Source organism: Cygnus olor, chromosome 5 (genome assembly GCF_009769625.2).
Source record: "Cygnus olor isolate bCygOlo1 chromosome 5, bCygOlo1.pri.v2, whole genome shotgun sequence".
Classification (NCBI taxonomy): Eukaryota; Metazoa; Chordata; class Aves; order Anseriformes; family Anatidae; genus Cygnus; species Cygnus olor.
Window position 1 is genome coordinate 9,924,764 of NC_049173.1, and position 10,486 is coordinate 9,935,249.

A 10,486-nucleotide genomic window follows, 5' to 3' on the forward strand; every position below is an offset into this window, starting at 1 on the left:
TTTATTAGGAACTGTTCTGCCTACAGTTTCATTTCTGATCCTGGAAGGTCTGGTGGTATCACTCAGAATATTTTAGATAAATTCAGGATTGAGAGTCATTAAAAGAAGAATGTATGCAACCGTAGATTTGTTTTAAATGTTCAGTCTATATAAAATAGTGTAAGCAGTTAGAAATGCCAGAAATCACTAGAGATGAAAGACTGACAGGTTTCCTACACCTGAACTGGCTGTAGGAGGAGGCCAAGTGAGCTGAAGGTAGTTTGGTGCTGGAGATGGCAAAGCAGCCGTGGGGCCAGGCCACCCCTAAGTGTGCAGGGCCACCACTGCTCTAAGAGCCAAGAGGTGGAAGTTACCTGCTCCAAGAGCCAAGAGGTGGAAGTTACCTGCTCCTCTCCACACTTCTTCAGCACCCACAATAACAGCAATATCCTTAGATAAACAGCATTAGAAGTTCTTCATAACCCTCCATCACTGCTCCACCTCTTTATCTCACCAGTTTTTCCCATTAGTGGAAGAGGTGATATTTCCTGCTCTAACCTACACATACACATGTGTGAAGAAATATAACGTTTTTTTTTTCAAATTCACACACACAGATACATACATATACATTTATATTGTATTTCAGCTAGTAAAATCATTCACTGTAAATTTACTTTAATATGCCTTATTTAAACCTCTCTCAAGCACTGTATCTTAATTCTTTTTCAAACCGTTTCAGAACTTTTTAGTTGTTTTTTTTTTTGAGAAAAAATATCTTAGTAAACACTAATTGGAGAAGCCTGCCTTATCAGAGAAAAAGTAGTTCTGATAGGGAATAATTCTTCTCCAATAGATTTTTTACTGTCAGACCAGTAAAAATGAGTTAAATGCAATTTCGAGTCATCCATAATAATCTGCTTATAGCTATGATGGTTATTTCTGTTTTCCACAGAAATAATCACTTGCTAGATAGAATGATCCTATAATCTTAATTTATCTTTATCACATATTTTTTTTGTTTAAATGCTAGCAGTCAGCTGACTGCACTAAATATCCCAGTCAGAACAAAGGTGCAAATAATCAATACAGCTGTTCCATTTACACCAATAATGGCACATAGTAAGATTTATAGCACTTAGTATAAAGGAGCTGCGCTACTCAATTGATTACTGTTCAATAGCTGACATACATTTGAGTTTCACATGTCTGTAAATATGACAAGATGCTAACTATTCATGAAGAATGACTGAATGTACCAACTACATCCTCTCATAGTTTTTCACTCCTGTTTTTTTATGACATCCTCTATGGGAAAGAATACCTTCCTTTCCTTCCATAGGAGGAGATTTCAATTAGCTGGCTGCCTACATCCATAAACATTCCCTCCACACATAAGACAGGCTTAATTTTAATTCAAACCCAGATGTATTCTTTGCTACAGAAAGAATCATAGCTCATGACTGCAAAATTTGCCTCAGCTGTCTAAAAATGCTCAGAACATTAAGGGCTTTATTATCTAAATGCGGATTTGATTATCAATACTTTAATCAGAGGAAAAGAAATAGTGTTGCTGTTTGGAAGCTGAGTACACTGCGTGGAGAAAATTTATGATGAAGAGAGCACCGAGAGCAGGGTCCTACCGAAAGGGAAGACAATTGTTTGTTAATGAAGCAACTTTTTAATGAACTCTCTTTTGACATCAAGAGCTACATTACATTATTTGGACTTGATGATCTTGAAGGTCTTTTCCAACCTGGATGATTCTGTGATTACAAACCCATCATTGTCTCTAAAAATTAGGTTAGTAGGAATCTAAGGAGTGCTTCTAGGAATAGTGAACTTGTTCCCCAGCTTTGCACGTGCTGTTTGTTAAAGGTGTCAGATCCAAGAACATTTTCTTTATAAACCCCAGCAAGGTAAAGTGAGGTAAGATGAGCAGCCGTTCTGGGATGGCAGACTGACAAGAAACCACTGTTACATGTTTTCATATGCTTTTATTTGCTATCAGCTGGTGAACTACAGTACATAAATGCTGGGACAAGGGTGAAAACCACCAATATATCCCTTCTATTTAAATCTATAAAATAATTGACTATACATCAGGATGGGCATGATGCACATTGATGAGGTACTCATGATGTTCCTCACTTCAAGGGTAACCCTTCTACTCTTCTCTCTACCCTGAGACAAGTTGCTCTTTACAGTTTCTCTGCACTTGTAAAAAGCAAATTAAGGCACTTATTATCCTTAGTTAGCTTTGAAAATCTTGGCTCAAGGCTCTCCACTGATCTCTGGTGCAGCACCATAAAATTACATTGTAGTCTGTAGTGGTAGTGGTAAAAAAGGGTGGCAAAAGATGAGCCAGTGCATTTGGCTAACCTGATGACCTGCCCCACGGCAGAGCTGAGCAGTGTGCTCACATGGGCTGACAAAAAAATGGATGAAAGAAATTGATATTTTTTTATTTGCTTTTCATAGCTTTATTATCTCAAGTCTGCAAATAAGACTTTCATGTGTCTTCCTGCTGTTCCTCACCCAGCACACACAGCTCACAAAAAAAAAAAAAAAAAGAAAGAAAGAATAGCACAGCCTGCTTGCAAGCTGTTAAACAGGTAAATACACTCCAGAAACAAGTGCAGTCAACTCACACCTGTGTTCTTATCAGCAAAATCCACCGTGTGACAGGACATGGGCTTGGTGATGGCTTGAGTTACAACCTCACTGCTGCTCCTGAGTCTACAATAATCAGCTTGTATCATCTAACGGTTGATTTTGCCTTCCCAAAATACCCTTTGAGTAGGAGACAGGTGTCCAAATTTTTATCCAATCCAAGCTGTGGCAGCGCATCTAGATGTGCACAGCAGCAGAACTATAAGGATGCTGAAAAGTGTTTTGCCAGAAGTCACAGGTGCCCAAGCAAATTGCCTGGGGATTTTGGTGGAGGTAAGCAAGAGGAGGTGGCGAAGAGATAAATGTCCTCTTGGCATCACACACCAGAAATTACACCGAAGTTTCAAGAGATGTTTTAAAGTGTGTCCTGAATCCCAGTTCCACAGAGATGTCTCACCATGGCTCTGTCAACGTCCAGGAAAAGGGGACAGTGGCAGTCCAGCAGGCAAAAATAAGGGTGTGAGTCCACCCAGCTAAGCGTGTCAGTCTTCCCACGCTTTCTTTACATTTGACAGAGAAAAAGAGTCTCATCCAGCAAGTAATTCATCTCACTGTATTCACATTGTTACCAGTGATATTCTCTGATTGCTTTAAAAAGCTGGAATATACTCAAAAATAAAGAAACCTAATTTAGATGGCACCCAAATGGTAGGAAATGTCAGACTTCTGCTCAGCCGCATTTTTTCCTTCTGAACAAAAAAGTGTTATTGAAAATGTGTATGGTCTAAAAAAGACCAGCAATGAGCATGAGGTTAAAGCTGCAAGGACAACTGGACGGTATGTCTTCGCTTAAATTTGCAAGCATTTGAATTTGTAGCTAAAAATCCCTTTTATTTTAAAATAGGCTTATTTGTTTGATTTTGTGAATGACTGTTCCCATGGTTCCTTTATCCATTGCCTGTCACGTACTGTCAGTGGGGGTATGAGCCTTTGCCTTCAGCACAGGCTGCTCCTATTTGCATTATGGGAGCTAATTAACGAGGAGGAAAGTGGTACTCTTCCAAAAGTGGGATGGATAGGTCCAGGTGTCCTGTCCAGATGCAAGGCCAAAGTGTGGGTTGAAATGAGAAGTCCACCTCAGCCAAGCTCTTCCTGTCCTCCATTGATACCTGTAGGTGCACTGGCATGAGAGGGTGACAGAAATAGACTACGGGATTTGAACAGGGCCAGTGGTGGGAGGACAGAAATGTGTTCCCTGCTCCAGAAACAAATATTTACTGTTCTGCCTGGACAGGGTGTTTAAAAAGAACACATTTGGAAGCTTGAGATGGAGCTCCTTTATCCTTGACAAATCAGCCTTCTCATCGGGGTCTGTCCTGAGCAAGCAGGCATGTGCATGTACATGCATGCATGTGCACACACACGCACACACACGAACACACACACACTCTCTCTCTCACAACAGGAGATTTAATGCAAAACTTGTCTTTTAAGATCCTCAATCTAGAATCCCTCGACTCAGAATTTTTTTAATCCATCTCTTCCTGTTTTCAACTCTCAGAAGATCCTGCTTGTGTAAATGGTGCTACTCTGTGTGCCAAAAGCAAATAAGAATACTTGCATGAAATGTTTGGAAAAAAAAAAACAAACACGCTTCACCTTTGGGTATAAAATGAAATAGTGCTGCTCCATAGCTTTCCTGGGCTTTTACAGCAGCAAGCAGTAATGGTCAACAGAGTATCACAAAGGAAGAAAATAATCCTGTGACATCAGGAAGCCAGAGGCACAGAATTATCAGAGCCCTCAGTCTCAATCTGCCATGCTTTTGCCAGAGAGAGATTAACCTGCCTCTGATCACAGCTTTGGAAAGCTTGGCATGGCTTTTGGATTAACCAGATCCCACTGTGAACATAACAGGCACCAATCATACAACAGCAAATTATTTTCTGTGAAGTTATGTGGCCATTCAACTCCAGGCCCAGCTTGTGCTGCCAGAGCAGTTAGACCTTCTCAGAGGCCAGGGCCTGAGCCCAATGCAATCTGTGTGATTCTAAACTGAATTTCTCCAGAAAGATGCATCTGATGATTGCTGTCTGCCTCTTCACAGGCTAGTGAGCCTGATTAGCATGAAGGCAGGGGGGCAGAGGAAGAGCCTCCCAACCCAGAATGTATTTATTCCCAAGTGAAGCACAATGGCTGACAAGAGCTCTCAGAAATGTAAAGGTTTATTGCCTCATAATGGAATAAAAGGATTAATTTAGAATAGGTCTGTAGCCCCTTGTAAAATATTTCAGTTTAATAATTTATACTAATGGAATATACAATCTAGGGAGGGTCACATGGGTTGCTTCTGGGCAATTGTTGACGAGTCAAATGTGGCTGGGGAGACCTGAGCTGGACTCACGTTGGCTTGTCCCTGGTGGAGTTGTAGAATGCTGAAGAGAGTAAGAACAATCGAACAAGCAGCAGACAAAGCCTTTAATTCATCTGCTCCTCCTGTCGCTGCAGAGCGCTCATCAGATGGCAGAGCTGATCAGCTCAGCAGGTGCCTAAAAGATGCACGAGACAAAAAAAAACAAGCTTTTATCTCTGTAATACGTAATGAATCCTAATTTTCCCCTTCTAGCATTAAAAAAAATAAATAAATCACTTTCTTGTGTGAGCACAGAGATCAGTAGCAGCAACGATCTCAGCTCCAAGAGGCGTGCAGAGGTTTGGGAGTCACAGAGGCTGTGTGTCTGAGTCTCACGCACATGGCTCAAACAAGTTAGCTGTGATAGGCAAGAATTATGCAGTCTGTTCATAAAGAGGGTTGTATTTCTTTCCACACATGCACTGTAAGTCTGCTATCTCTCTTTATCCATCTGAACTGTTTATGATGGATATTTCTGATGCTCAGTCCTGTCCAAAATCTGAAAAAGGACTTTGGGAGCTCAGCATTGTGCAGGGGCTCTTAACAGAGAGATCTGCAGAAAATCTCCAGTTGTTTCATCTGTGTCTGCACTTTGGCAGTATCATGCAGAATCCAATGTCTCAGCAAGACATTTCCTTCAGCCCTTTGTTATGAGTACTAAGTCCAAGTAAGAAAAGGCATCTCATAAATATTTTTCAGCTATTTCTGATTTTCTAAATCAGAGCCAAGAGAACCTGTGCTCACTTTTGTTCTTATTGAAAAAAAAAAAAAAAAGTTACACAGAAATCCTAATTGTTCAGTTCTGTTTCATCCGACAGTGCAGACAAACATGGCACTTTGTCCTACCTTTGCCTCATTTTTAAACATTAAAACTTGACCTCTGCTTACTGCCTACTTCACCAGCTTTGCTTTCGTTAAGCTGCAAACATTTTTCTTTCATAACAATTTACATATGTAATTACTACAAGTACTTCAGGAATTGTTTGCTAAAGGCTCTATGTAAATACTAATTATCAGTAATTAAAAATCCACAGCTACTAGGAAGATACTGATAGGGAGAAAATACTGCTTAGGAAGCAACTAACATTTGTCTAGGCAAAATTAAACATCAAATAACTTTCTATCTATGTAATTATATAATGTGACTCATCACCTGCTGCATAAATGAAAGTGCAAATGGGAGAAAGGTGTCTGCCTGCGTACACACACACACACACACACACACATCCCAGCTGCTCACAAACTGCGCATCTTCAGCATTGCAAAAGTCGTTTCATGTCAGGAGCAGAGACCATTTCGAGGTCTCACATTACAGTTTCAGAAACATAACAGCTGCCTGAACGCTGTCTATGGCGTGCTGAAGTCGGTGCTTCCAGGCTGATGATATGCAAACTTAACTCTCCAGGTCATAAAATGCACTGGGATTCTTTCTTGTGCCAAGTAAGCGAGAAAATATCCTGTGTAAAGAGTAGAAATAAAATGCAGGAGCAAATGACATCTGCCCATATATCTGTGGTGGATTTTTACCCTCCTTTGTGTTTTTCTTGATGTATTTTCTCATTGCTAATGAATTTGTTTCCTTATTAACTGTGGTTCAGCACCCATGTACTCAAAGTTGAATTTGAGCCCATCTACAAATGTCAAAGGGCATTTTGCCACTGTTGTACATGGAATTATATTTTCATTTCAGTGATTTATTACAGATTTCAGCAGGCTTTGAATCAGCCTTGGTCCATCTAAAATTAATCAACTTTCTGAGCCTGATGGGAAAAGCAAACGGGTAATCTAGGTGCATTATACAGCAACCCCAAAGTTTGCTCTCCACTGTACCGCTCCTGATGGTAGGGGAGAAAACCCATTAAGCACACAGGCAGGCAAAGGGGGCAGCCATTTTATGCAGGGCACAAAATAGATTTCTGCTCTCTGAGCACAGGCTCCAGCTCGCTCAAACCCACCACTGCATTGGGGGCACAAAACCAACTGCAGTGCTCACCTCTGACAGGAAAAGGACACAGCTGTAGGCCCACGTTTCTTCTCATAACTCCTGGTCTTGGCTACAGTGTCAGCGGCAGTGAAACGCTACCGGCGCCACAGGCCGAGCTGCCTTCAGGATTCATTTCCCAGCACGTTTCTGTTCGTTGCTGTGGAGCTTGTTTTTCCCTGTCTTGCTCTGCCATCTTAGGCCTGGAATCAATACAGGGAAACACTTCAATTATCTCTGGATCAGGCCCTCAGACTGTATTGTGGTTGAGGATTTGAAAATTGCTGTTATCAAAACTATTAGCAGACTTGCCTGTGCTATTTTGAGCTGGACTGAAAAGGGCATGATGGGACACTGGGCCACTCATAAACCGCAAGTCAGACGGGAGTAGCAGGAGTTTCACTGTCAGGGTTTGACTTTCAACTTTCACTCAGTTTTGTCCACAAGCAGCCACCACGTGCCCTCCAGGTGAGCTGCTAGACCCAAGCTCACCCAGGCCTTAGGCCAATGTGTGGCAGAAAAGAGCTGTCCTTTGGGCAAATTTGGACCTTGCCTTGATCTGGTTTGCTCCTGGCGAGAGGACACTACCAGCCCAATGCTGGGGGCTTTTCCCTCCTGGGATGTGAGGCCTGCACCACACCAGCTCATGGGGCAGCTTCAGTAAACCCATCACTGGCCCATCTACCACCTACAGGTAATGGGGGAAAAGAAATCCAACCCCTGTGGCTCTGCATTTGCTTCTGCATCTCCCTCGCCTTGAGCCTAGAGTACACACCAAGCATGGGAACAGCATCAGGAAAAGCTTATCTGTCATACGGCTCCCTGAACCAGTTTCATAACCTACAAGTGGTACTGGCTTCCTAACATCTGACAGTAACTAATGCTTTGGATCAATATTTTGTTAATTCACAGCATTTCCTCAGTCTTTGCTTGGCATTTTCATTCTTCCCCTCCCGCTTTCACTCCATTTTTTTTTTCTCTTTTGCTTCAACAAAGCATGAAATCATTGTTTGTCAAAAGATAATCTGCTTGCTGCTGTATCTGGTTGTAACTAATGATATTTTCTTCAGTCTTCTAGATTGCTGGGGAGACATGCAACTGTGCTGTAACTAATTTAAGATCAGTCAACCCAACTGCTGTGCTTGCAGGTTACGATTAGGGGCATGCCAATCAGAATCCCATGGTCCTGTTTTGCTTAGCTTCAGTTCCTGAGGAAGGTAAGTGAAGCTGTCCCAAGCAGAGAGACACACCCCATGCCTCTCCCCCGCCCAGGCTGGTGTGCCGTGGATAAAGAACACAGTGACAAACAAGGCATAATTTAAGCATTTAGTTACCTGCCTGCTTCATCTAGACCTCCTCACAAAATGGACTTGGAGGTTCAGACACCAAAGCAAAGGCTACAAAAGGCAGCATGCTGCAGTAGGTGGAGGGGATTTATCCATGGGGACCAGAAATAAATGTTTGGGGCAGGAATAGAAAGGGAAGACCCTTTGGAAGGATTTTTGCTTGGGGCTGGATGGAAGGATTGCATCCATGCATGGCTTAGCCTCAACTCTCCCCACAGGTAGGTCCCTCACTTCCCAAACACAACCAGGTCATTCTTTTAGGGTAGAAAGAGAAGCCCCATGCTCCTCTTGCTCTCCAACTCACGGGCTAAAGCCCAGGCTAATACACAGGACATGGGAGATGAGCTCAAACTCTATCCTGCCTGAGAGTATCAGCACCTGCAGCATCCAGATACAGGTGGGCCAGCAGGCTGAGGGGAGTTTGAAGAAGGGATGAAGAGTATTTTTTATCACCCCAACTGAAGCAATTCAATTCTTCGTGGAACATAAAAACATTCATTACGTATGTAAACAATGCATAACTCTGTGTGTTAACTGTTAGCAGCTGCAGCAAGGAAGAGAAGATCTGGCATCTGCTCAGTGAGTACAGCACCACAGAGTGGTGTGAGTGACTTAAAGAAAAAAAAAACATGTGTGCTTCCAAGAACAAGAGTGAGATGAAAGTGTTTGTCATCCTCTAGTGAGTGGTGTGTCATGGTAATGGCTCCTGAAAGAAATCATTGCTGAGATCTGCATGACAGTGTATCACTCAGGACTGTGGAAGAGTGGCATACACAGGAAGAAAAAGAAAAGTAGCAAGCTATCAGTGTTTTATAGTGGCATCCATCACACGCTACAGGAACTGTAACTACCTCTGGTGAAATGTTGTCACCAAAGCATCCCTCAGAAAGTGGTCAAATCACAGGGGACTAACTGCTCGTCAGCACGCCCAGGGTGAGGATCCCCCCTCCAGTCCAAATCTGGGGCCACCTGCTCTTGGTAGGGCAGGACATAGACCTGGGCTCCAGGTGTTGTTCCCTCCTAGTCCCTTTCCCCTCCTTCACCTGATCTCTTCAGGTGATTCCAACTTCATATTTGCAGCCCTCCTCCAATTCACTTCTATCACTTCTATTTGTTTTTCCTTTGCTCTAATGTGGAAAGTAAGCAGGCTTTGAAACCTCATGAATTGCTGGTTGTCCTCTGATCAGGTTGAGCTGGGATGCTAATGTGCACCCCTTACAATACTGGGAGAGATCAGAAAAGCACCCCAAAATGTGGACTGTTTATTCTAAGCTCTCATTGCTAAAACTAAGCCGGAAGCACAACAAAACCAGGTTCTCACAACAAAGATTATGAGAGAGATTTCTGTATTTGCAGCTTCTTAATGGACTATAAAAAACAAGAGTTCAGCCTCTCCTGTGGCTTCAGAGCATCAGTGTCCAGGTCTGCCAGAGACCTGGGCAATCTGAATAAGCAAGGGGAGAGAATTAATGAAGCTAAAACTGTTCTGAATCTAATTTTATATTCAACACACTACTAGCTTTCCTTGTTTTGGCAAGGAGTGCTGTGTGTGTGTACATGTGTATTTGTGTACACTTATGTGTGTTTACCTTGCAGTGGTTTCACTTGTGGTGGGAATTGTAAATGTGCTTGCTCATTCCTCATAGTTTCACTGTGCAAGACGAATGCAATTGATTTAGAAGGAAAAAGCCTTGCCAAGGACAGTAGTAATGGCTTTGTGCTAAGTAAATTTAATACAGTATGCTTTAGCCAACAGCTGCAGCTTTGGAAAGAAGTGATTCACCTTCTCCCAAAATAACCATGAGAAGCTAAGTAGCTGGCTGAGAAGCTAGTTTGTGCACAAAAAGAAGTGAAGGCCCGCAGTGGTAGCTAATCATATCAAACAGCTATCAAAAATCATGGCTAGCTGAACGGGTGAGCCCCAGGAGGGAGGAGGAGATGAAAAGTTGTAGGAGTGGTTTTCTCTGTATATTGGATATATACTCTTTTATTCTGGGAAAGAGAAAATGAAATAAAAGTGTCAGAGACTGCTGGCTTTAGATATTAAAATATTTAAAGAAATAATCATTATGATATTATTCCAGAAAGTATTATTTCATCTAGCAGAGGTTAATATATTTCATGGATTCTAAGGCCAGAAAAGGCTATTAGGAT

The 10,486-nt window shown here is 42.2% G+C and overlaps 1 long non-coding RNA gene across 1 annotated transcript; it reads right to left on the reverse strand.

Moving 5' to 3' along the window:
- Window positions 1–4,802: 4,802 nt before the first annotated feature.
- On the reverse strand, window positions 4,803–7,659 carry LOC121071061. The gene is made up of 2 exons (XR_005820355.1): window positions 6,999–7,659; window positions 4,803–5,141 (listed from the first exon to the last, which is right to left on the reverse strand). It is a non-coding gene; the product is annotated as an uncharacterized LOC121071061 (long non-coding RNA).
- Between the last annotated feature and the right edge of the window lie 2,827 nt (window positions 7,660–10,486).